Genomic DNA, 25,436 nt, shown 5'->3' with positions numbered 1-25,436 from the left:
TGGTTTAGTGTTTCTTACTTCAATACATTGGACAGTTTGGCTGGTGCTGTAAATGAACGTCTTTTTTAATTTATTTATGATATATATCCTTAACAAGTCTTTATTTTTTCTTCCTCCTTTCTCTGCCCATTCCCTCTAGAAAAGCATTCTGGATTACTTTGGAATATATACTGGTCAAAATATCAACACTTATGAATAAATGTACTAATCTATTGTCTAGTTATACATAGTACCTGAGGTTTATGTTGTTTTCAGTATAAGCCATCAAGAAATTCATCCAGTACTGAGAACACACCCATGCACACATTAAAGAAAAATAATCCACACATTTCTGCATATTATGTTCATTTTGAATCTTCCTTTGTTCTATGGAGAATAGTCAAAGTTAAGATTAGCATTTTCACCTGTCCTGTTTCTTTTACTTGCAGTCTTAGCTTTGAATTTCCGGAGGTTCAAATGTCTGTTTTAAACGAATATTCTATTCCCCTTAATTTCATTTTTTTCTTTTTGATAAGATACTGTTGATTGACAAGCCTTATGTATCCATATGTTTCTATACATTTTTAAGCTTATACATTCAAATGGAAAATGATACATTTGGAGACCAAAGACATCAGAGCCAATGAACAGCCAATAGTGGCCAATCAAACATTAACAACTTTCATATCTGTGATTTATAGAAGAGTTTTTTAAGAGGCTATTTGAAAATCAAGTTAATTCAGCTCTACTAGATAATATCAGCTAGACAGAACAAAATATTCTTTGTCTGGTTATATCCAACTTCAGTGTTACACTTCCTTGCCTTATCTCCTTGTTATTCTGTAGACTTGAAATCCATTGACCTTTCACAATCCTTGTTAGTCTTATTTCAACTCCATAAGGAAGTCTCATATAAATGATATTTTAAGAAAAGGCATATAATCAATAACTTAGAAAGTTAACATTTACATCTATATCTCTCAAGTTATTTTTGTTTCACGTTTTTGTCTTCTCTAAAAGGGTGAAATTGGTATGCTTTCTGGTGCCTGTTGGCAATCAACATTAATACTCATGGGAAGCAACCAACCACCTCACTTTCCCTGTGCCAGGTGTTCACTAATTGTAAAACCGAATAACGGATAATAACATATCCTAGTGTATTTATCAACCCACCTATCTTTTTACAATGCAAAAGAAGTAATTTGAGACTTTCTGTAGGTTTTTCCAGCTCTTCTTATTCATTAACAAGGAGCTGCCTGCAAAGCCTGCTGAGTGAAAAAGAGACCATATTACCTGGAAACAATAATGGAGTGCAACACTGCATGAAAATAGTAATTAGGTTTGACCAAGGCCAGGATACAGTTGCTATAATCAGTATCACTCAGAATTAATTTCATACTTATGAAAGGATATGAGGTGAGATTGATTTAATGGTGACCAAAGCTACCCTTTTCCCTGTGAACTCCAAACCTTTGAAAGAAGAAGAAAAAAAAGAGAGAGAAATCATCATATTATTAGCACTAGAGTTAGCAGCCTTGTCTCCTTAAAGAAACAATGCATTGCCATTTTAATGAGCTCTAAAGGTACAATAAGATAATCATCTTCTGAACACACAGACCATTGTAATGCTCATTAGGTTTTTAAAGCTAAAACCAAAGTTAAACCACTAAAAATATATTTTCATACTTCATAAACTTCACATAGAAAACAAGAATGATGTATATAAAGAATGGCATTCTAATCCTTAAAGGACTACAGTGCAGCAGTGCAATAAACAAAGACGAGGGGAATTTATCTAATTTGAAAGCACTTGACAGGCAGTTAAGCTATCTATCTTTGCTTGTTTCAGATGAAAAAATTTCCCATACCAAACTAGCTGTTTGATTGTGTATTACTTTCGATCCTTGATTTTCCACTGAAGTAATAAGAAAATTCTTCTTTTTCAGCAGAGGAAAACTAGCTGTCCAGTAATATCCTAGGGTAAATCTTGTGCAGATTTTTAAAAGTTCTTAATGGGAAACAATGGATTTTTAAAAAGTCTGGCTAAGATAAATTTGTGTGAGAGAGACAGGAAATTCAAGTGCATTTTGGTTTTAAAGCTGTGGAACTTTTATATCAAATGCTATATAAAACCTGGTATCTGTTTGTCTCTTTATCTTTTTCAGTCTTCCTGCCAAGTGACTGCTAATAAATAGAATTAACCTGTGCCATCTGTTCTTATACTATAGATCCATACACAGCAGCTTCCTGTTTACTATATCATTACATTTAGTCAGTTTTCTTTCAGCAATGACACCTAAAAAATATACACAATCAGGTGAACCAGACAATTTCAAATCACTGTTAAGATGCAGATGTTGTCCCAAATATGGTTTCTTCCACCCGGCGTGCAGAGAGATGAAAACCACTTTTTTTTGCTTTTATTCCAAATCTGCGCAGAGTTGGGTGGTAGGCCCACAAAGCCAGCACACCTGGGTTAACACACAGAAAATATTTATACACTTCGAGCAACAGTTATCAGTATTTTTGCAAGTTGGCTCCATTACCCTTGTTCCCATTGGTTCTCACAAGCCTCGTCTCCACTTAAAGTCACAGCATCCTTTTTTCCCTAGGCATGCTCAGTGAGGAAGGGGCTTTTGTGGGTAGGGACCTTTCCCTTCCTGAGGGCAGGTTTCTATTATGCCAATTATATGTTAATTAGATGTTAATTAGGATAGTTCACTCGAAGTTCAGTAGTTGTGTTCCCTATCGATCACCGGGTGGTGAGCAATTGCTGTATTGGGCATCGCTTGTTCTTGTACATTCCTTTGTCCATATTATTATTATTGTTATCATTGTTGTTTCCTTCTCTCTTGCTGTCCTATTAAACTGTTTTTATCTCAACCCACGAGTTTTTTTCCTGATTCTGTCCCCTGTCCCACTGAGGGAGAGGGGAGTGAGCGAGCGGCTGCGTGGTGCTTAGTTGCCAGATGGGGCTAAACCACGACAGTACTATATCATAAAAGAAACATGATTTTTATTTATTTATTTAGGGATGTATTTTACTGGTAATTGGTGAATTTACAAAGTCCAAAATAATGCACAAACTTAAAAGTTTATTTAATCCCCTAATCTTTAAGTGTAAAAAGTGTCAAAAACATTAACCTAAGAAGTCTAAAGACAATCTGCAGCATGTAAAAAAATAAAAGCAGCACAAACAGACTCGATAGCCCAAATCACCATAACATTATTATGATTTAATATTTACATGTTAGTAGCATTTAGAGAGTCCAGTATAAAAATCATGGAGTTACTTTATTAAGAATTGTACAAAGAAAGAAAGAGACAGGTCTTTGTTCTAAGCTTCTAGTAGTCTAGGGCCCCGGTTCCGCAAACGACTGCTTGTAGGCACTTTTTCCTGTATACCAAATATGATTCTTCACCTGCACAAATCTAGGGGCTAGAATCTCTTGACCAAAAGATTTGAAAAAGGGAGAGCTACATTTATAGATTTTAAATGTACAAAGGCACCTACAGATGTAGAGAGCTTCTCAGTGTTTTGAACACTTCTGAAAATCCTACTTTGTTCTTAAATAACTCTTCCAGTTCAGCCCACAGACAAGACACTTCCTTTCACTTTCTTAAGGTGAGATCCACCTTTCCTCTCATCCTATGTGATCAAGTTTTGTGTACAGAGTACCTTAGACATTCTTTTCCTTCACTACAAAGGTGTTCGCTCAATGCTATTAGAAAAATAAAATCTGCTCTCTTTGTAATATATTTTCTATCTACAATCTGAAGCTATTATTATGCTAATAGAGATATGTATAGTAATTGTGCTGGTGCTCAAATACCACAACCATTATTTTTTTGTTTTCCATATTTAAAAAAAAATACCCTAAGGTCAACACTGAAGACTAACAATATACAAGGTATAATTAAAAATGAAGATGGTTGATTTTCAAGGATCACCTCCTCCAAGCTCAGGAATGGTCCAACCCAACATGTAGGAAGTCAAGCAAAGGTGACAGGAGACCTGCATGGATGAACAAGGAGCTCCTGACTAAACTCAGATGTAAAAATGAAGCATACAAGAGATGGAAGCAGGGACAGGTAACTCAGGAGGAATAGAGACACTAACTGAGCATGCAGGGATGGGATTAGGAAAGCCAAAGCCCACCTGGAGTTGAATCTGGTGAGGGATGTGAAGGGCAACAAGAAGGGTTTCTGTGGATTTATCAGCAGAAAAAGGAAGACTAGGGAAAAAGTGGGTCTGCTTCTGAATGGGGCAGGGGACCTGGTGACACAGGACATGGAAAAAGATGAGGTACTCAATGCCGCCTTTGCTCAGTCTTTACTGGTAAGACTGGCCTTCAGGAATGTAATCCTTCAGGAGGTGATCCTTCTCCTTTACTCAGCACTGGTGAGGCTACACCTGGAGTCCTGTGTCCATTTCTGGGCTCCCTGGTACAAGAGAGACATGGACATACTGGCGAGAGTCCAACAAAGGGCCACAAGGATGATTAAAGGACTGGAGCACCTCACATATGAGGAGAGGCTGAGAGATCTGGGACTATTTAGCCAGAGAAGAGAAGGCTCAGGGGAGATCTCATTAATGTATATAAATACCTGAAGGGAGGGTGCAAAGAGGATAGAGACAGGCACTTGTCAGTGGTGCCCAGTGACAGGACCAGAGGCAACTGGCACAAACTGAAATAGAGGAAAATCCATTTAAACAAAAGAAAATACTTTTTAATACTTTTAAATTTTTGATCAAACACTGGAACAGGTTGTCCACAGAGGCTGTGGAGACTCTATCCTTGGAGATATTTAAAACCCAACTGGACACGGTCCTGAGCAACCTGCTTCAGCTGACCCTGCTTTGAATCACAGAATCACAGAATCACTAAGGTTGGAAAGGACCTTCAAGATCATCAAGTCCAACCATTAATCCAGCGCCACCATGTCCCCTAAACCATGTCCTGAAGCGCCACATCCACACGTTTTTTGAACACTTCCAGAGATGGTGAGGAGATGGATGAGCAGGAGGTTGGACTAGATGATCTCAATAGGTGCCTTCCAATCTAAGCTCTTCTGTGATTCTGTTATCATTAAAGCTATAGGCAGATTTCAGCTCTTGTAAAATTAGCAAATTACATTCTCTACAGTAATTATCCACCTGTGCCCTAAAACAGATTTCCTCAGTGAGTCATTGCCGGAGTGGGAGGCGATCCCAGAGTAATGATGAGTCCCAATGTGGGTATGGTCATTCTCCTTTATTTTAGCAAAGTACACAGCTTTTATAGGTTAACATACTGTCCACACGCCAGACATCGCCCCCCATTGGTTACAAGCATCTGATCACGCACTGTCCACGCGCCCCTCACACAGTCAGGATTGCTGCTTGCAGGTGTCCCTGTTTTTCTTGCTTCTTCTTAGCTGTTTACCACAGCTCCCTCTTCTCAAGGCCGAGCCGTGCAGATATCCAGCTGTTTACCAGCTTCTCAGTGCCACAGCTCCTTCTCCTTAAGGTCGAGCCGTGCAGCTCAACGCCACAGCTCCTTCTCCTTAAGGTCGAGCCGTGCAGAGTGATCCCAACATCTCCCCCTTTTTGTTTTTGTATAAACAAAACCTGATGGATCATTCACAACCCAAGGACTGTGAGAAAGATGGACCATCTGTACATTCTTGTATCGTCCTGTGCCGTGAACTCAGCCCAGCAGTTGGTAGGTGCCAGCTTTATGTGGGCGTCCCCACGGAGGCAACGGTGGCCTTGCCGTACACCGGCCCACTGCCCTTCGGGAAATCCCGGTATTACACATTTGTAGAGGAACGAGTTTTGACACACGTGGCCAGCGAGTGTCGGAACTCACCTCAGTTGTCACCTTTTAACACAGGGAGCCTATGGCGTATGCACCCGCTGGCCAGACGTGCTGCATGCGCCACAGCCATCCCGTCTATTGGTTCGTAGGCTTTGTTCACACGGCATCTTACCATAATCCAGCAGTCACATATCAACTGTGCTTAAATTAATAGCAGAATATTACAAGGCAAACAATTCTATTTGTACTACTCCTAGCGATAGAAGCTACTCCTAGCGATGGAAAAAGCACTTGTACAAAACTATGAAAACCAATATTGTATCTTACTAAAGGATTTGTAGTTATAGAGCGCTTTGCCCTAAAAGCTTTCCATGTTTCTCTCATGATACCGCTAATTTCAGTGTGATTTACCCATACATTTTCTTTTGGCTGAGATGGCATCCAGATTGCGATGACACCTGATAGTGTCAAGATGTGTCCGACGATGACGATGGTGACTGTTCCACCCATGGTTTTAACCATTTTGCGGGTACCCAATGATTTCCAGAGTCTGTAATGACACAAGCATAACCTCGTCCTCAGGTTAGCAGTTGAAAAGGTCCTTTCTCCTTCCACAAATAATTTAACACATATAAGGCTTTATTCGAACGTTCTTAGGGTAATGTGGTAGCCTCTCCCCCTTTTTGTTTTGAGCGTGTTTATCTAACAAAGCTCATTCATTGGGTGTGTAAGATACTCATTTGAGTTATTAGCTAGCCAAGCATTCTTTACTACCTTTTGAACCATTCCTTGTAGACAATGCAATAAACATGGTACAATAAGCATTAGTATTAAGATAACAAGTACTATAACAACTGTCCCTTTTACTAAGTAACCATCCGCTTAGGCCCAAACTTGACAGCCATGATTCGGGGCCTAGTGAACTTGCCTGTAACCTGTCCGTTAAGTCCTTCAGTTTTTGTAATTGTTGAGTTACCGACTGTGACGTATCTGTTAAATTCATACAACACATGCCATCAAACTCCTCACACCTGTGCCCTTGGGCCAAAAGTAGGAAGTCGATAGCTGCCCTATTTTGCAACGTTACATGCCTTATTGAGTCAGTTTCCATAAACAAAGCACTGAGTGCTGCAGAAGTAGCATTGGTTTGTTTCGCTAGCCAACATCCCAATTTATTTAAAGTGGTTAAGCCTTGGGCAGCAGCGACCCCAGGGGCAAGGAAAGAGGCTAGTATGGTTTTGTCCGCAGTTCAAAAATCCAATTGGTCATTGCGCCCTTCCTGATATTTTCAAATCTGTCGTCTTATTCTATGCCATCGGGTAAGGTTCAATATCATAGAAGTGTTGGGAGTTAGCAATGTCAGGCACCCCAATGTGCAAGGACCACCTCTCAAACAGGAGGGAACACCTTGCCATGCACGATCACCACAAATCAAGAATATTCCTTTAGGGAGTCTCATTGGGACAATAGTAGAGCACGAGATGTTGCTCGTTGTATAATTACACCAATTAAAATATAAACAGGTAGGGGCTGTAATGCATCCTAAAATATCCAACTCCTGCGGTTCCAACAACTCCTATGGTCCATGTGCCATCCATCTATCCCACTTATCCATAGCTGCAGAGGTGTTTGTTATTTTTAAAAACAAGGCTAGATCAGGGGCGGTCTTCTTTACTACTATTGCCGAATCATAGTCCCCTAAGGGCAGACCAACCAAGCATGTTGTAAACGGATTCTCAGCAGTGGATATAGATAAGCAAAGGTGGCCTTGGCCCGTTTGATTAGCTAGTGTAACCCAGATATTTTTTCTTGGTTGAACGGAAAACCATGCCTGAACCTGGCATATCAAACACGTGACTATCAGACTCATGAACAACTTTCTTCTGCTTGTGGAGAGAGGTGCGCTCGGCATGGTCGAAGCCATCGACTTGGAACCCATCTCACTCCGCTATCTGTAAGAATACAAGCATAGCCTCGACCAGTCATTTTTAACTCTGCAGGTCCTTTCCATTCTCCAGTGACCACATCTTTATACTGTACTAAAATTCTTTCCCCAGTCTGGGACACCCCAGATCGTAGACTTGAAGCATGAATCACCATTGGAGGGTCTTCCCTGTCTCCCGTAAAACGCAAATAATTTAACACATACACCGCCTTTGCAAGTCATTCTGTCGTGTCCAGCACGCTTTCCCCTTTTTGTTTTTGCAAAAGCGCTTTCAATGTTTGATGCGCCCGCTCCACGATAGCTTGCCCTGTAGGGGAATGAGGAATCCCTGTAATATGTCGAATGCCCCAAAGCTGACAGAAGTGGGAAAATTTTCGAGACACATACGCAGGCCCATTATCCGTTTTTAACTGTAAAGGTACTCCTAAGGGCATAATAGCAGCATGCATATGCTTGATAACATGTCGCGCTGTTTCTCTGCCTTGTGCGGTAACCCAAATGGCATGCGAAAAGGTGTCTATTGAGAATCCGAGACAACATTAACAGCCTCTTGAGACCATTTTTCGAATACCCAAAGGACTGCCCAAAGTTCCATAGTTTGTAAAGAATCTCCACACACCCCAGGTAACAGTTGATGTTTCCCTTCGTCATTTTCCTGCCAAGTGACAGCCGCTCTATGGGATTTGCGTCCTGCGTCGATAAAGACTGTCATCCCATTCACTGGGGTCTTCGATCACATAGGCATTTCTTCAAACTGTTGATTAGCCAACAGTGACAATAATCCATCGGACGGATAGCTATGTGTAACGCGTCTTAAAAAATTGCGATCTGAAACTCCGGAGAACTGGCCAACAACCAATCTAAGTACTTTTGAGATATAGGAACATAAATTATTACAGGTTCTAATCCAGATATTTCTACAATTCTTTGTCTTCCCTTAATAATGAGTTGTGCAAATAATTCATATCTGGTGACCCCTGTTTTTCTGGGTTGATAGGAGAGAAAAACCCATTCCAATACTTTCAAACTGTTTGCCGTATTTCCTAACTGCACGATCAATCCTAGTGGATGTTGCTGTTGCCCTCCTAAATTAACTATCATAAGCGAGATACTCTCAGTAGGTGAACATCTGTGAGCATAGGCTGTTGCTATCTTCTCAGTAATCTTCTGCAAAGCTTGCTGTTGATCCTCGTCCAGTTGACGTTGCTCTGGAGCCTCCACTGAAGACCCCAGGAGCGGCATCAACGGCCTCAGATCATCATTAGTAATTCTGCAAATATTGCAAACCCACTGTATATCCCCCATTAATTTTTGGACATCAGAAAGATTTTCTATTTTCGAATTAATCTTTATTTTTTGTGGGCGGACCACTCCCCTGGTAATAATCCAGCCCAAATATTGCCATGGTCCCTTCTTTTGAATTTTTTTTTCGGTGCTATTTTTAAACCCTGTTTTCCTAAATCATGCTCTAAGTGTTGTAAAATGTGGTCTGCATTCAATTGTGTCCCTGCTATTAATATATCAACTATATAATGATACATTATTAAATCTGGATACTTTTTCCGCACCGGCTCTAGAGCCCATGCCACAAATGTCTGACACATCGTAGGTGAATTTTTCATTCCTTGTGGTAATACTACCCAATGATACCTCTTTGCTGGCTCTCCTTTATTTACTGGTGGTACCGTAAAGGCAAACTTCTCTGCATCCTCAGCTGCTAAGGGAATGGTAAAAAAGCAATTGAAATAAATATACTCTTCGATTCCCTGCAAAAGAAATGATACATTTGTGACAATAATTACAACGACATAGAACAAACCCACAACACCGTTTTACAAATATGGCATATTGAAGTTCCTGCTCTTGACCGTCCGGGGAGAGCCGCTGAGATGGTCAACGAGCCATCATTCCGCATACAAAAGAGTGAAAACATCAGCTGGCGGTACGTCGGAGTTGACTGCGTCCGTGGGACGTGTGACAGGATCTTCTTTTCTTACTGCCGGCCGTACCGACCTGGCCCGTAGCCACTTCACTCCGTTCCCTCCCCCTCTGCCAAGGTCTCTTGTCTCATGCCTCACCAATGTTGGGCAGGGTCGTATCTTGACTTGGGGGAAGGATCATCCTAGGCAGCCCCCTCCTGTTGTGCCACGGGCGACCAGCGCTCATGTTCCAGGTCAGGAGGCGGGGGCCAAGGAGGACTCGTCATCTCCGTTGGTTGCGTTAGCGGGGGGGGGCAGGGGTGTGGGGGGGGGCGGGCGGGGGTCACTTGTTCTTATCATCCCCAGCTCGGCCTCCCTTCTCTCCCAGGGCTGTGGCAGCGGCAGCTGCTGCCACCGCCGTCCGCTCTGATTTTATCGCCTTTATAGAGTCTCTGACTAATCGCCAGGTTGTTAACACTTTCGCAGCCATATGATCCCCTTTAGAGGCTGCGTCAAACACCAATTTCCCTGCTTTCTCCCAGGTAGGTAACTCAAAAGCTGTTGCAGAGTCTGCTGCTAGCCCCTGGCTCTTCAAAACAGTCTCCAATAGCAATCGCCACGTTGTTGCTAGCTCTGCTGCTTGCCCATCTCCTTTCGAGACTCACCCCGTTGATCTTTCACACGGGCACACAGGGGAACATTGAGTACATTGTTCTGGGCAACGTTGTCCCGTCTTGCCCTCATATACATCATCGTAGATCTGTTTCTCTGACTTATCTATGCAGCCAGTTCACCTGGTGCATCTGGCACCTCAGGAGGTGCAGTCGGAGTCGCTGAAGGTCCTGGACCCTCTGACTCGGTTAAAAAGGGATTGGTTGAAGACGGTTTAACAGCTTCCTCCATATCAGCTGCAGCTTTTCGCTCTGCCTTTAAGGCTTTTAATGTGGTTAACATCAACTTCCATGCTGTCACTAACTCTGCAGCGGTTTTATCTCCATTCCCAATATGTTCCTATAACATTTTTCCTATCTCCTCCCACGTCTCTGCCTTAAACGCCACAGACAGATCGGGGGGGTACCCTTTTTGGCACCAAATTAGAAGCCTTCTAAGTGTATATTCATCATATTTCAGTCCTCTCTTAGAGAGCATATGTGGCAGGAGTCTGACCATCGCCCCTTCTTCATGCGATGCATTCTGCCTTTAGTTCTTTTAATGTCTCTAGGATCAACCTCCAGCGTGTCAGAAACTTTACACTGTCTTTGTTGCCTGTGCTGACTTCCTCTCACAGTGCTGCGCCAATTCCTTCCCAGATCGGATCTCAAAAGCCTCACTTACTGAGGGAATTAGTCCTTTTTGCCGCGCCCATACCAATAATCTTTTTAGGCTGGCTTCCTCATACTGTTCACCTCTCTTGGAGAGGATATGTTGGAGGAGCTTAACCACTGCTTCTTCCTCTTTTGTTTGCGTGGACCCCATCTCCTCCCCAGCCGCTCACCTGATCAGGGCGAGATTCCAACAGTTTCCTCGGTTGCGCGAGCGACTTCCAGGCACCGGGGCAGTGCCTGCTATGGCTGGCTTCCGCACCCCCTTTGCTGTCTCTGCTGTCTTGCTCGAACCCCGATGACTTCCGCTTTTTCTGGAGAAGGCGACATTCTTGATGAAAGCGGGGAGCATAGATTATCCGGCTCTTTCGTCCCCGAATCCTGCTCAACTTTATCACGCAACTCAGCTACAGTCTTACACGTAGACCCCTTCATCCCTTTCACAGCAGGTAGCCCAAAGAACCGCCCGATCGGCCCCGCCTTGGCTTCCCCGTTTTTCGCTTTCTCTGGCATCAGACCTGGAGTTAGCATCTGAGCAGCCGCACACGCAACTTCTCGTTCCGCTTTCATAGCCTTTAAAGTTTCTATCATGTCTCTCCACAGTTCTCTCACAGACTTTATTTCCTTTTCCAGCTTTTCATCTCCTTCAATAAGTTTCTGCCACATTTGTTCTCCTAACTCTCGACACTCCGTTATTGAAAACAATGTGCGAGCGTCCTTAAAATGTCCCAAGCACTGTCCTAATTTAATCAGCTTAGTAAGCTGTTTCACCGTTGTCTCGATCCCTCTCTTAGAGAGTATACTTGCGAGCAACGTAGCAGCTGCCTCACTCTCCATGATGGCAGCTCACCCTCTGGGAGACAGTTAGCTAGACTGCTCCGTATCTGTCCCCACGCTTGAGGATTACAGTACCTCTCCCAGTCGCTTGTTTCCCACTCCCCTTCTCTCGCTGCGCTTACCGCAGTCACGAAGAATTGTAGCACGTAACCATCCTCTGCTACCAGATGCCGGAGTGGGAGGCGATCCCGGAGTAATGATGAGTCCCAATGTGGGTATGGTCATTCTCCTTTATTTTAGCAAAGTACACAGCTTTTATAGGTTAACATACTGTCCACGCGCCAGACATCGCCCCCCATTGGTTACAAGCATCTGATCACGCACTGTCCACGCGCCCCTCACACAGTCAGGATTGCTGCTTGCAGGTGTCCCTGTTTTTCTTGCTTCTTCTTAGCTGTTTACCACAGCTCCCTCTTCTCAAGGCCGAGCCGTGCAGATATCCAGCTGTTTACCAGCTTCTCAATGCCACAGCTCCTTCTCCTTAAGGTCGAGCCGTGCAGCTCAACGCCACAGCTCCTTCTCCTTAAGGTCGAGCCGTGCAGAGTGATCCCAACAAGTCATTGATCTTTGAAGTTATGGCTACAAACACTGATGGACCCATAATGTCCTATTTTGCTGTAGGCTCTAGGACGTGAGCTAAAAATAGTAGTACTTACCTTAGATCCATCTTACTTTCTTGGAAGAAAAAATCCAAGACACCCATATTTAACTTTTTCCTGGATTCCTTTCTCTCATCCTATGATGCTCAAATGATGCCAGCTGGAGAGGAATCAGAAAACAATAGAGTCTGGACAGTTCCCTGGCTCATAGCTTCAAAAGAGCACGTCAGCAAGGAAATGCCAGAACAGCATTTCTTACCACCATTTTGGGAGGAATTTCTTGTTTCTTGCATATGTAAATTAAAAGTTTCTAAAAAGACCACTTTTAATGTTGTTGTCTCTCAGGGATTTCAGACAAAGAGAACTCACTTCAGAAGAAAAAAGTCCATTGTCTACCCATCTGAACTGCCACAACCAGAAGTGAATGGTATGCTGGTATCCATCTTGCCCTGGCATCATCAAAAATAAAAACAATCTAATTGAAAGCTAGGAAAGTAAGTCAGTCCATGATCACACAGAAGACAAAACTCACTTCAGGTCCCTTTTCCCGAGTGCTGCCGTCTCCTCGGTATTAACTGAGGAGATGAGCTGGATGAACTTCCAGGATGAAATGGAAGCATTGCTCTGTTCCCAGATGTCCTGGTTTCAGCCAGGACAGAGCTGGTTTTCTTCACAGAAGCTAGCGTGAGGTTTGAGTAGCCTCAGTGCCTGTTGTGGGGGTGGTATTTTTAAATAATTGTTTAACTTAAAACAAGACCTGAAGCACATTCAGGAGACCTAGCAATAAGAGCATGCTGGTTTGCACATCCCAAGTATATCTGAAAGTCTCAAGAGCTGTTGTAACTAGCCTGGAGGTGAAGGGGAAGGTGACGAAAGGCATCTCCTCCATAGATTTGCCCTCCAAGGAGAAAAGGTAAAAAGTTTCTGAGAGATGGCTCCCGAAATACAGAGATGTTGGCAATGCTGAGTACAGTTACCAGATTAGTGTCACGATGAGCCATTTTATAAGATCATAAGCCGCTGTTACAAAGTACAGCACAATGATAACCTGTCCTGATTTCAGCTGGGATAGAGTTAATTTTCTTCATAGAAGTTAGTGTGAGGCTATGTTTTGGATTTGACATGAGAAACTGTTGATAATGTGCTGATGTTTTGGGTTGTTGCTAAGTAGTCAAGGACAGTCCAGCTTCTCGTGCTGGCCTGCTAGCAAGGAGGCTCGGTGTGCACGGGGAGCTAGGAGGGGACACAGACAGGACAGCTGACCCAGGCTGGCCAAAGGGATATTCCCTACCATACAACATCATGCCCAGTACATAAATTGGAGTTAGCCAGGGGGTGGAAATCGCTGCTCGGGGATGGGCAGAAGTCTCGCATTCGCTGGCCCTTGTTCTTGTGGGGGACTTCAATCTACCAGACATCTGCTGGAAGTATAACACAGCAGAGAGGAAACAATCTGGGAGGTTCCTGGAGTGTGTGGAGGATAACTTCCTGACACAGCTGGTGAGTGAGCCCACCAGGGGAGGTGCCTTGCTGGACCTGCTGTTTACAAACAGAGAAGGACTGGTGAGAGATGTGGTGGTCGGAGGCTGTCTTGGGCTTAGCGACCATGACATGATAGAATTCTCAGTTGTGAGTGAAGTAAGAAGAGGGGTCAGCAAAACTGCTATCATGGACTTGCGGAGGGCAGACTTTGGCCTGTTCAGGTCACTGGTTGAGAGAGTCCCTTGGGAGACAGTCCTGAAGGACAAAGGGGTCCAGGAAGGCTGGACAGTCTTCAAGAAGGAAATCTTAAAGGTGCAGGAGCAGGCGGTCCCCATGTGCCATAAGAAGAGCTGGCGGGGAAGGCGACAGGCCTGGCTGAACAGGGAGATTTTGCTTTAGTAAAGCCTTTGACAGCGTCTCCCACAGCATTCTCCTGGAGAAACTGGCGGCTCGTGGCTTGGCCGGGTTTACTCTTCGCTGGGTGAGGAACTGGCTGGATGGCCGAGCCCAGAGAGTTGTGGTGAATGGTGTTAAATCCGGCTGGCGGCCGGTCACAAGCGGTGTTCCCCAGGGATCGGTTCTGGGGCCAGTCTTATTCAATTTATTGATGATCTGGATGAGGAGATCGAGTGCTCCCTCAGTAAGTTTGCAGACAACACCAAGTTGGGCAGGAGTATTGGTATGCTGGAGGGTAGGAGGGCTCTGCAGAGGGATCTGGACAGGCTGGATCGATGGGCAGAGGCCAACTGTATGAGGTTTAATAAGGCCAAGTGCAGGGTCCCGCACTTTGGCCACAACAATCCCATGCAACGCTACAGGCTTGGGGAGGAGTGGCTGGAGAGCTGCCCGGCGGAAAAGGCCCCGGGGGTGCTGGTTGACAGCCAGCTGAATATGAGCCGGCAGTGTGCCCAGGTGGCCAAGAAGGCCAACAGCATCCTGGCCTGTATCAGAAATAGTGTGGCCAGCAGGAGTAGGGAAGTGATCGTGCCCCTGTCCTCAGCACTGGTGAGGCCACACCTTGAATCCTGTGTTCAGTTTTGGGCCCCTCACTACAAGAAGGATGTTGAGGTGCTGGAGCGTGTCCAGAGAAGGGCAACAAAGCTGGTGAGGGGGCTGGAGCACAAGTCTTATGAGGAGTGGCTGAGGGAACTGGGGTTGTTTAGTCTGGAGAAGAGGAGGCTGAGGGGAGACCTCATCGCTCTCTACAACTACCTGAAAGGGGGTTGTGGCGACGAGGGTGTTGGTCTCTTCTCCCAAGTAACCAGCGGTAGGATGAGAGGAAATGGCCTCAAGTTGCGCCAGGGGAGGTTTAGATTGGATATTAGGAAAAATTTCTTCACCGAGAGGGTGGTCAAGCATTGGAACAGGCTGCCCAGGGAGGTGGTGGAATCACCATCCCTGGAAGTGTTCAAAAAACGTGTGGATGTGGCACTTCAGGACATGGTTTAGGTGACATGGTGGCACTGGATTAATGGTTGGACTTGATGATCTTGAAGGTCCTTTCCAACCTTAGGGATTCTGTGACTCTGTGATTCTGTGATTCTGAGGGCAATTGCTGTATTTGGCATCACTTTTCTTGTACATTCCTTTGGCGGTATTATTACTGGTGTTATCATTGTTGTTTCCTTCTCTCTTGCTGTCCTATTAAACTGTTCTTATCTGAACCCACGAGTTTTTTCCCAAATCTCTCCCCCGTCCCACTGCGGGAGGGGGGAGTGAGCGAGCGGCTGCGTGGTGCTTAGTTGCCGGCTGGGGATAAACCACGACAGTCCTTTTTTGACGCCCAACGTGGGGCAAAAGGCTTGAGAAAATAACGGTTGCAGGTCACGATATCAGTTTATTTGATTTGCATCATGCTCTCTTCTTTGCTGTACATGTTAAGGATCGGTGTTGGTTTCTGCAGGCTGCTGTACTCTGCGATGATTAGTAATGTCTTGCCTGGAAGATTTGTTTTTAGGACACAGACTTTGAGCTTAATGTGGTATCTGAGCTCTGTACTAAAGCCGTTACTGTATTTTGGGTACTATCTTGTGGAGACAATTAGCAATTATACTTCTGCCTCTGAAAGGCTTTTTATGGAGGAAATGCAGAATGCTACCTTTGCTACCCTCTATCATAATGTTTCCTCCTTCATCACAATAACTTTTCCGTATTTTGAACACCCTTGGGTAGTTAAAATATCTCTATTGCTACTTCTGGGGAACATGGTTTCGGTTTTGTCTAAGGTTAGCAAGCAATTTAAGAATATCATCCAGAGATCTGCCCCAAGGCTGGATAGTTATGAATGGCAGGGTGTGTGGAACAGCATGGGCAAATGCCTAGGGCGGTGGGCGCCTCCACTGTTTTGGAACTTCACTCCCAAACAAGTGCAGAATCCTGATAAACTAGCAGAATATTTGGAAGAAGTATGCTGTCGCCCTGGCAGTTCCAAGGAGACACAAATCATTGCAATGTGCTGGGGCCTGGCCCATGCCTACCGAGCTCTATTTAACACTATGCAAAGGGGAGAGAGGCTCTCTGGATCTGATGACAATGTGGCAGGCACTGCGACTACTCCAACCCCTGCAACGGGCACTGTAGCTAGTCAGACTCTTGCAGCTGAACCACAGAACTAACCCGTCCCGGTATCAGTCGCCCCTATACAAAAGAAGAAACCTTGGAAGCGGAAGTCAGCTCGTTTAGTAAGGGACGAGGAAGATTCTTCTACGAAGGAGGCAGAGGAAGAGAGTGAGGAGGCAGAGTGCTCTGAAGCAGGGCCATCACAAGGACCGAAGAGGGAAGAGAGCGGGTCATCGCTTGAAGAGGAGGAAGAGGAAGAACTCATAAAGGAGACGGTAACTACCCGATCTCTATCCCTGAGTGAATTGCGAGATATGCGAAAGGATTTCAGCCGTCGTCCAGGTGAGCACATTGTCACCTGGCTGCTCCGATGCTGGGATAATGGGGCCAGTAGCCTGGAATTAGAGGGTAGGGAAGCCAAGCAGCTGGGACCCCTTTATTGGGGTTTATTGGACTGTGTGGATTCGATGGCCTGGCACATCAGACCTAAAGGAAAATAAGGTGCTAGTGGATACCGGTGCACAGTGTACCCTAATGCCAGCAAGGCATATAGGGGCAGAACCCATCTGTATTTCTGGAGTGACAGGGGGATCCCAACAGCTGACTCTACTGGAGGCCGAAGTGAGCCTAACTGGGAATGAGTGGCAGAAGCACCCCATTGTGACTGGCCCAGAGGCTCCGTGCATCCTGGGCATAGACTACCTCAGCAGAGGGTATTTCAAGGACCCAAAAGGGTACCGGTGGGCTTTTGGTATAGCTGCCTTGGAGATGGAAGAAATGAAACAGCTGTCCACCTTGCCTGGTCTCTCAGAGGACCCTTCTGTGGTGGGGTTGCTGAGAGTCGAAGAACAACAGGTGCCGATCGCTACCACAACAGTGCACCGGCGGCAATATTGCACCAACAGAGACTCCCTGATCCCCATCCATGAGCTGATTCGTCGGCTGGAGAGCCAAGGAGTGATCAGCAAGACTCGCTCACCCTTTAACAGCCCCATATGGCCATTGCGAAAGTCTAATGGAGAGTGGAGACTGTCAGTAGACTATCGTGGCCTGAATGAAGTCACACCGCCACCGAGTGCTGCCGTGCCGGACATGCTAGAACTTCAATATGAACTGGAGTCAAAGGCAGCCAAGTGGTACACCTCCACTGGTATTGCTAATGCATTTTTCCCAATCCCTCCGGCAGCGGAGTGCAGGCCACAGTTTGATTTCACTTGGACGGTGTCCAATACACCTGGAACAGAGTGCCATGGGGGTGGAAACACAGCCCTACCATTTGCCGTGGACTGGTACAGACTGCACTGGAACAGGGAGAAGCTCCAGAGCACCTGCAATGCATTGATGACATCATCGTATGGGACAACACAGCAGAAGAAGTTTTCGAGAAAGGGAAGAAAATAATTCAAATCCTTCTGAAAGCTGGTTTTGCTATATAACAAAGTAATTTCAAGGGACATGCACAGGAGATGATATATTTTTTAGGAATAAAATGGCAAGATGCACATCATCAGATCCCAATGTATGTGATCAACAAAATAACAGCTCTGTCTCCACCAATTAGCAAAAAAGAAACACAAGCATTTTTGGGCGTTGTGGATTTCTGGAGAATGCATATTCCAAATTACAGACTGATTGTAAGCCCTATTTATCAAGTGACCTGGAAGAAGAACAATTTTAAATGGGGCCCTGAGCAACGACAAGTCTTCAAACAAATTAAACAGGAGATAGTTCATGCCGTAGGCCTCGTGTCAGTCCGGGCAGGACAAGATGTTAAAAATGTGCTCTACACGGCAGCTGGGAAGAATGGCCCTACCTGGAGTCTCTGGCAGAAGGCACCAGGAGAGACTTGAGGTCGACCCCTAGGGTTTTGGAGTCGAGGATATAGGGGATCTGAGTCCCGCTATACTCCAACTGAAAAGGAGATATTGGCAGCATATGAAGGAGTTCGAGCTGCCTCAGAAGTGATTGGTACTGAAGCACAGCTCCTCCTGGCACCCCGACTGCCGGTGCTGGGCTGGATGTTCAAAGGGAGGGTCCCCTCTACACATCATGCGACTGATGCTACGTGGAGTAAGTGGGTCGCGCTTATTACACAGCGGGCTTGAATAGGAAACTCCAATTGCCCAGGAATCTTGGATGGGATCATGGACTGGCCAGAAGGCAAAGGTTTTGGAATATCGCCAGAAGAGGAGGTGGCGCGTGCTGAAGAGGCTCCACCATATAATAAACTGCCAGAGAATGAAAGGCAATATGCCCTGTTCACTGATGGGTCCTGTCGTATTGTAGGCAAACATCGAAGGTGGAAAGCTGCTCTATGGAGCCCTATACGACGAGTCGCAGAAGCTGCTGAAGGACAAGGGGAATCAAGTCAGTTGGCAGAGGTGAAAGCCATCCAGCTGGCTTTAGATATTGCTGAATGAGAAAAATGGCCAATACTCTATCTCTATACTGACTCATGGATGGTGGCAAATGCTCTATGGGGGTGGCTACAGCAATGCAAGCAGAGCAAATGGCAGCGCAGAGGCAAGCCCATCTGGGCTTGGCAAGATATTGCTGCCCGACTAGAGAATCTGGTCATAAAAGTACGCCATGCAGATGCTCACGTACCCAAGAGTCGGGCCACTGAAGAACATCAAAACAACCATCAGGTGGATCAGGCTGCTAAGATCAATCTCAGAGGCTCAGGTGGATCTGGACTGGCAACATAAGGGTGAACCATTTATAGCTCGGTGGGCCCATGACACCTCAGGCCATCAGGGAATAGATGCAATATAGAGATGGGCTCGGGATCGAGGGGTGGACTTGACGGTGGACGGTATTGCACAGGTTATCCATGAATGTGAGACTGCGACGAGCGAGGGAAGGCATGCAGTCGACTCAATATGAGTGATAAAGCAAGCTTCAACTTTATTGCAAAACCTTACACATATTTATACACTAAGTTCTACCTTATGCATACTTGTCTTACAATCATTGGCTTAGCTCTAAAGATTGCATTATCATACTCCTCCTACTTGCCGTTACTGCTACGTGGTCCGGGTTCCATCCTGTTTTTCTTATACAGTGCTTCTTCTTAGCTGTTTACCACAGCTCCTTCTCCTCAAGGCCGAGCCCTGCAGATGTCCAGCTGTTTACCAGCTTCCCAATGCCACAGCTCCCTCTTCTCAAGGCCGAGCCGTGCAGATATCTAGCTGTTTACCAGCTTCTCAATGCTGCAGCTCCTTCTCCTTAAGGTCGAGCCGTGCAGAGTGATCCCAACATCTCCCCCTTTTTGTTTTTGTATAAACAAAACCTGATGGATCATTTGCAACCCAAGGACTGTGAGGAAGATGGACCCTCTGTACATTCTTGTATCGTCCTGTGCCGCGAACTCAGCCCAGCAGTTGGTAGGTGCCAGCTTTACGTGGGCGTCCCCACGGAGGCAACAGTGGCCTTGCTGTACACCAGCCCACTGCCCTTCAGGAAATCCCGGTATTACACATTTGTAGAGGAACGAGTTTCGACACACGTGGCCAGCGAGTGTCGGAACTCACCTCAGTTGTCACCTTTTAACACAGGGAGCCTATGGCGTATGCGCCCGCTGGCCAGACGTGCTGCACGCACCACAGCCATCCCGTCTATTGGTTCGTAGGCTTTGTTCACACGGCATTTTTTCATAACTCAGCAGTCACATATCAACTTATGCTTAAGTCAATAGCAGAACATTACAAAGCAAAACAATTCTAGCTGTACTACTTCTAGTGATATAAACTACTCCTAGTGATAGAAAAAAGGTACTTGTATAAGGCTATGAAGACCAATATTATATCTTACCAAAGCATTTGTAGTTATAGAATGCTTTGCCTCAAAAGCTTTCCACGTTCATCTCATGATACCGCAAATTTCAGTGTGATTTACCCCTACATTTTCTTTTGACTGAGGTGGCATCCAGATTGCGATGACACCTGATAGTGTCATGATGTGTCCAACGATGACGATGGCGACTGCCCCACCCATGGCCTCACCCACTTCGAGGCACCTGCAAAGTGGGTTACCCATGGTTTTACCCATGGTTTTAAACAGCCACCACCGTCAACCTCGTCCCCTGGTTAGCAGTTGAAAAGGTCCTTTCTCCTTCCGCAAATAATTTAACACATATAAGGCCTTATTCGAACGTTCTTAGGGTAATGTGGTAGCCTCTCCCCCTTTTTGTTTTGAGCGTGATTATCTAACAAAGCTCATTCACTGGGTGTGTAAGATACTCGTTGGAGTTATTAGCTAGCCAAGCATTCTTTACTACCTTTTGAACCATTCCTTGTAGACAATGCAATAAACATGGTACAATAAGCATTAGTATTAAGATAACAAGTACTATAACAACTGCCCCTTTTATTAAGTCTTGTAACCATCCACTTAGGCCCAAACTTGACAGCTATGATTCGAGGTTTAGTGAACTTGTCTGTAACCTGTCCGTTAAGTCCTTCAGTTTTTGTAATTGTTGAGTTACCGACTGTGATGTATCTGTTAAATTCATACAACACATGCCATCAAACTCCTCACACCCGTGCCCTTGGGCCAAAAGTAGGAAGTCGATGGCTGCCCTATTTTGCAATGTCGCATGCCTTATTGAGTCAGTTTCCATTAACAAAGCACTGAGTGTTGCAGAAGTAGCATTGGTTTGTTTCGCTAGCCAACATCCCAATTTATTTAAAGTGGTTAAGCCTTGGGCAGCAGCGACCCCAGGGGCAAGGAAAGAGGTTAGTATGGTTTTGTCCACAGTCCAAAAATCCAGTTGGTCATTGCACTCTTCCTGATATTTTCAAATCTGTCGTCTTATTCTATGCCGTCGGGTAAGGTTCAATATCATAGAAGTGTTGGGAGTTAACAATGTTAGGTGCCCCAATGTGTAAGGACCACCTCTCAAACGGGAGGGAACACCTTTGTCCTGGTTTCTTTTATGAGTTCTTCCTCTTCCTCCTCTTCAAGCGATGACCTGCTCTCTTCCCTCTTCAGTCCTTGTGATGGCCCTGCTTCAGAGCACTCTGCCTCCTCACTCGCTTCCTCTGCCTCCCTCTTAGCAGAATCTTCCTCCTCCCTTACTAAACGAGCTGACTTCCGCTTCCAAGATTTCTTCTTTTGTACAGGGGCAACTGATACTGGGATGGGCTGGTTCTCTGGTTCAGCTGCAACAGTCTGAGTAGCTACAGTGCCTGTTGCAGGGGTTGGAGTAGTCACAGTGCCTGCCACATTGCCATCAGACCCAGAGAGCCTCTCTCCCCTTTGCACAGTGTTAAATAGAGCTCGGTAGGCATGGGCCAGGCCCCAGCACATGGCAATGATTTGTGTCTCCTTGGAGCTGCCAGGCTGACAGCATACTTCTTCCAGATATTCTGCTAGTTTATCAGGATTCTGCACTTGTTCGGGAGTGAAGCTCCAAAACACCGGAGGTGCCCACCGCCCCAGGCATTTGCCCATGCTGTTCCACACACCCTGCCATTCATAACTATCCAGCCTTGGGGCAGATCTCCGGGTGATATTCTTAAATCGCTTGCCAACCTTAGACAAAACCGAAACAATGTTCCCCAGAAGTAGCAATAGAGGTATTATAACTACCCAAGGGTGTTCAAAATACGGAAAAATTACTGTGATGAAGGAGGAAACGTTATGATAGAGGGTAGCAAAGGTATCATTCTGCATTTCCTCCATAGAAAGCCTTTCAGAGGCAGAAGTATAATTGCTAATCGTCTCCACAAGACTGTAGCCAAAATACAGTAACGGCTTTAGTACAGAGTTCAGATGATACCACATTAAGCTCAAGGTCAGTGCTCGAAAAACAAAACTTGCAGGCGAGTACAGCAGCCCGCAGAGACCAACACCGATCCTTAACATGTACAACAAAGACGAGAGCATCATGCAAATCAAATAAACTGATATTGTGACCTGCAACTGTTATTATCTCAAGCCTCAGGCCCCACGTTGGGCGCCAAAAAGGACTGTCGTGGTTTAGCCCCAGCCAGCAACTAAGCACCACGCAGCCGCTCGCTCACTCCCCCTCCCACAGTAGGGTGGGGGAGAGAATTAGGAAAAAAAAAAAACCTTGTGGGTTGAGATAAACACAGTTTAATAGGACAGAAAGAGAGAAGGAAACAACAATGATAATACCGACAAAGGAATGTACAAGAACAAGTGATGCCCAATACAGCAATTGCTCACCACCCGGCGATCGACAGCCCGTCCCCGAGCAGCGATTTCCGCCCCCCAGCCAACTCCAGTTTATGTACTGGGCATGACGTCGGATGGTAGGGAATATCTCTTTGGCCAGCCTGGGTCAGCTGTCCCGGCTGTGTCCCCTCCCAGCTCCCCGTGCACCCCCAGCCTGCTCGCTGGCAGGCCAGCACAGGAAGCTGGACTGTCCTTGACTGCTCAGCAACAACCCAAAACATCAGCACATTATCAACAGTTTCTCATCCCAAATCCAAAACAGTCTCACACTGGCTTCTGTGAAGAAAACCAGCTCTATCCTGGCTGAAACCAGGACAGTATCCACCCCTTATTCCATACCATTTACGTCATGCCCAGGTCCTGTACTTTCAATACATTCCAATTATTCATTATTACTCTTCCTGTCTTTTAATATATACACACAGATATCACTTTCTTAGTCCATGGGCCATCACTTTAAAATGTCTGTGTAGTTCATTCAGTCCATGACTCTGGGCTTCATCCATCATAGCAGTCTCTCAGGGCAGGGGAGATGGTATGTGGTGTTGGATCGTTATCTGGCACGGTCCATGTCCATGATCTGCAGGTCGAAGATGTCGGTCTCGAGGGATTTGTTGGGCGCAAGCTGCTGAAGCCAGTTCTGGTTCCATCACTGCTGCATGTTGCTTAGTTTCGGTGAAGCTCATTCTTCATCAGTCTGGGTGATTCTTACTGTAATACCATCGATATGGTAGATAGCAACCATAGTAGTAATGACATACTGTATTGTGTAACAATTAACATAATACAATTCAAATCATTGACTATTTTCACCCAAAATCAAGTCTCCTTGAGGTACACATCGGACTTCCCCATCCTTCCGCATTACCCACCAAGTGCACCCAGGTCCCTGGGCAAAGGCAATCCCACGAACGGGTTTACCTTTGCCTGAGGCAGGAGTAACCCAGACTGTCTTCCCCAGCATGTTTCTCACATGCACCACAGGGACTTTATCCCCTTCTACAGTACGTAAAAGTTTTGATTGGGCAGGGCCGGCTCTATTAGTAGATCCCCTAGTGTTGACTAACCAGGTGGCTTTTGCTAAATGTTTATCCCAATGTTTGAATGTCCCATCACCCATTGCTCTCAGTGTAGTCTTTAACAGTCCGTTGTATCGTTCAATTTTTCCGGAAGCTGGTGCATGATAGGGGATGTGATACACCCACTCAATGCCGTGCTCTTTGGCCCAGGTGTCTATGAGGTTGTTTCGGAAATGAGTCCCGTTGTCCGACTCAATTCTTTCGGGGGTGCCATGTCGCCATAAGACTTGCTTTTCAAGGCCCAGGATAGTGTTTCGGGCGGTGGCATGGGGCACAGGGTATGTTTCCAGCCATCCGGTGGTTGCTTCCACCATGGTAAGCACATAGCGCTTGCCTTGGCGAGTTTGTGGAAGTGTGATATAGTCAATCTGCCAGGCCTCCCCATATTTATATTTCAACCATCGTCCTTCATACCAGAGGGGCTTTAACCGCTTGGCTTGTTTGATCGCAGCACACGTTTCACATTCATGGATAACCTGTGCAATAGCGTCCATGGTCAGGTCCACCCCTCGATCCCGAGCCCATCTATATGTTGCATCTCTTCCCTGATGGCCTGAGGTGTCATGGGCCCACCGAGCTATAAATAATTCACCCTTATGTTGCCAGTCCAGATCCACCTGAGCCACTTCAATCTTAGCAGCCTGATCCACCTGATGGTTGTTTTGATGTTCTTCGGTGGCCCGACTCTTGGGTACGTGAGCATCTACATGGCGTACTTTTATGACCAGATTCTCTAGTCGGGCAGCAATATCTTGCCACAATTCAGCAGCCCAGATGGGCTTGCCTCTGCGCTGCCAGTTGCTCTGCTTCCATTGCTGTAGCCACCCCCATAGAGCATTTGCCACCATCCATGAGTCAGTATAAAGATAGAGTACTGGCCATTTTTCTCGTTCAGCAATATCTAAAGCCAGCTGGATGGCTTTCACCTCTGCAAACTGACTTGATTCACCTTGTCCTTCAGCGGCTTCTGCGACTCGTCGTGTAGGGCTCCATACAGCAGCTTTCCACCTTCGATGTTTGCCTACAATACGACAGGACCCATCAGTAAATAGGGCATATTGCCTTTCATTCTCTGGCAGTTCATTATATGGTGGAGCCTCTTCAGCACGCGCCACCTCCTCTTCTGGTGATATTCCAAAATCTTTGCCTTCTGGCCAGTCCATGATCACTTCCAAGATTCCCGGGCGATTAAGGTTTCCTATTCGAGCCCGCTGTGTAATAAGCGCGACCCACTTACTCCACGTAGCATCAGTCGCATGATGCGTAGAGGGGACCCTCCCTTTGAACATCCAGCCCAGCACCGGCAGTCGGGGTGCCAGGAGGAGCTGTGCTTCAGTGCCAACCACTTCTGAGGCAGCTCGAACTCCTTCATATGCTGCCAGTATCTCCTTTTCAGTTGGAGTATAGCGGGACTCAGATCCCCTATATCCTCGACTCCAAAACCCGAGAGGTCGACCTCGAGTCTCTCCTGGTGCCTTCTGCCAGAGACTCCAGGTAGGGCCATTCTCCCCGGCTGCCGTGTAGAGCACATTTTTAACATCTTGTCCTGCTCGGACTGGCCCGAGGGCTACAGCATGAACTATCTCCTGCTTAATTTGCTCGAAGGCTTGTCGTTGCTCAGGGCCCCATTTAAAATCATTCTTCTTCCGGGTCACTTGATAAAGAGGGCTTACAATCAGACTGTAATTTGGAATATGCATTCTCCAGAAACCC

Source organism: Phaethon aethereus, assembly GCF_964289735.1.
Source record: "Phaethon aethereus genome assembly, chromosome: W".
Taxonomy (NCBI): domain Eukaryota; kingdom Metazoa; phylum Chordata; class Aves; order Phaethontiformes; family Phaethontidae; genus Phaethon; species Phaethon aethereus.
The sequence above is the reverse complement of the archived record's forward strand: the minus strand, read 5'-3'. Positions refer to the sequence as shown.